Here is a 2,731-nt window from a genome sequence, read left to right on the forward strand (position 1 = left end):
CTCTCAATGACAGATAGGGATCATTCTGGTGGAGTGAGTTCACCCCAAATCTCTATCATTACGTCTCCTGTTTGAGGCTTTTATTTTTTCTGAAGAGTGACTTTTTTTTTTACACGCAAGACTGTTCTGCTTATAGTCTCCTCTTTTTGAATTTCTCCCCCTAACAAGTTAAAGAGTGACCCTAAATGTAGACTTAGGGCTTATATTTTATTTTTTTAATTTTTATTTTATATAGAGAGAGTGCATGAGTGTGGGAGGGGGGCAGGGAGGACAGAGAGAGAGAGAGAGAGAGAGAGCCCAGCACAAAACCTGACTCAGGGCTCCATCCCACGAACCGTGAGATCATGACCTGAGCCGAAATCAAGAATCTGACTGAGCCACCCAGGCACCCCAGGGCTTACATTTTAAAAGACATTTTCTCTGCTTTAAAAAAAAAAAAAAAAAGTGAGGGGACATGGTAGGTTGGTTGGTTGGTTGACTGGTTAGACCTCAGAGGTGGCCTTTAGTTTTTGAGACAATTGAGTAAATTGTTCTGGAAACATAACCTTCTGTTCATCAAGAATCCTCGCATCAAACTACAGAGCGCGCTTACCTTGGCCTGGAAATGTTTTCATTAAATGTTCTGTTTAACTTTAAAGGACCTTTTAGAAACTACTTCAAAGAGAGCTTTACCTCAAGGTCAGCCTTTCTTCCACTTCCAACCTTGCTGTTTTTGTTCGATTCCTATGAAGGTCAGGAGCCCGCAGGACCAGGCGGACGGTGCGGCTTCTCCCCCAGCGAGCACCTCCAGGGCTGTCCGGGCTCGCCGCGTCCCTCCCTGCCCTCCCCACAGCCCTCAAACCACCCACCGACCGACCCCCGAGCCCCCTGCAAAGTGTGGGGAGACTCCAGCCAGGACCAGCCTGCAGAGGGTGGCGGCCAGGCTGACCTCATCAGATGAGGGGGTCTTGTTTTGGGAGGGTCTGCTGCAGGAGGAGGCCCGGAGGCCCCTGGGACACGCTGAAACAGACACGCTGAAACAAACGGCCTCTCCGGTAGAAGCAAATTAAGGGTTTGTTGTTTGTGTTTGTCGAATTTTCAGGTAAGAGCATTATTTTCATGAACAACAAAAAGCGCGTTTCTTTTTTTTATTTTTTTAAATTTTTTTTAATGTTTTTTATTTATTTTTGAGACAGAGAGAGACAGAGCATGAACGGGGGAGGGGCAGAGAGAGAGGGAGACACAGAACCGGAAGCAGGCTCCAGGCTCTGAGCCATCAGCCCAGAGCCCGACGCGGGGCTCAAACTCACGGACCGCGAGATCGTGACCTGAGCCGAAGCCGGACGCCCAACCGACTGAGCCACCCAGGCGCCCCAAAAAGCGCATTTCTAAAGGTGGTGTAGAGCTGTATGGAAATCTGGATGTTGAGGGAATGAAAGGTAAGTGGTAAGACGATGTCTATACCGTGACCCCATTTGTGGTAAGCGCCTCTGAGGGATAATAAAAAACTGGTTGGGAACGTTTACCCTGGAGGGGAGGCAGGAACAAGTTAAATGCATAGGAATAAAAACAATGTGGTCCAGGGGCGCCTGGACGGCTCAGTCGGTTGAGTGTCTAACTCTGCATTTCGGCTCAGGTCATGATCTCACCGTCCATGAGATCCAGCCCCGTGTCGGGTTCTGCACTGGGCCTGGAGCCTGCTTGGGATTCTCTCTCTCTCTCCCTCTGCCCCTTCCCCACTCATGCGTGTGCTCTCTCTCTTTCAAACAAAAAAAATTTTTGTGTAATGTTTATATTTGAGAGAGACAGAGACAGAGCGAGAGCAGGGAAGGAACAGAGAAAGAGGGAATCCAAAGCAGGTTCCAGGCTCTGAGCTGTCAGCACAGAGCCCGACGTGGGGCTCGAACTCACGAACCGTGAGATCGTGACCTGAGCCGAAGTCAGACGCTTAACCGACTGAGCCACCCGGGCGCCCCTCAAATTAAAAAATTTAAACAAACAAACAAATACAGTGTGGTATTGGCACAGGAATCTACGGAAGTCAATGGAACTGAGATTTTAGAGTCAGTAGCAAGATAGAAGGACATGAAGAAGAATATCTCATAATGATAGTGAAGTCAGTTCACTAAGAAGAGATAGCAATATAAAATTAGTAAATACCTGATATCAAACATCAGAATATAGAAAACAAATACATTAAAACATTAAAATCTCCTTTATGTAATATTAGTATCATTATATCTGCTTTCTTTTGTTTTGTGTTTGCTAATCAACTGTTAAACCCGTCTATTATTAGTATCGGTTATGGCATTTTTCAGTTCTAGAGTTTCCCTTTGGTACTCTTGCTATAGTCTTCGATTCTCTCCTGAAATTGTCCATCTTACACTTTAATTTCTAGAACACGTGAATCACAGTTGTCTTAAAGTCTGGGTATGAGGACTCCAATACCTGTATCTCCTGGGGGCCTCTTCCGTTGTCCCTCTCGCCAAGGTTTTGGTAAAGGCTTCCCTGTTTTCCATGCCTCGTCATCAGGTGCTAGACCTAATGTGGGAAACAATATAGAGATAATTTCAAGTAGTAGATAATATTATCTTCACCCAGAGAGGATTTGTTCTTGTTTACAGGACAGATTAGGACAGGGCAAACCACGAGAATAAACCCACCACTGAGTCGATTCAAGCTGGATTCCAACCTCTGGGAGCGCTAGCCTGTTTCGGCTCATCCTTACTCCCGGGGACCCAACGGGAAGGCC

This window comes from Herpailurus yagouaroundi, unplaced genomic scaffold, assembly GCF_014898765.1.
Source record: "Herpailurus yagouaroundi ecotype Mexico unplaced genomic scaffold, PumYag 207, whole genome shotgun sequence".
Classification (NCBI taxonomy): domain Eukaryota; kingdom Metazoa; phylum Chordata; class Mammalia; order Carnivora; family Felidae; genus Herpailurus; species Herpailurus yagouaroundi.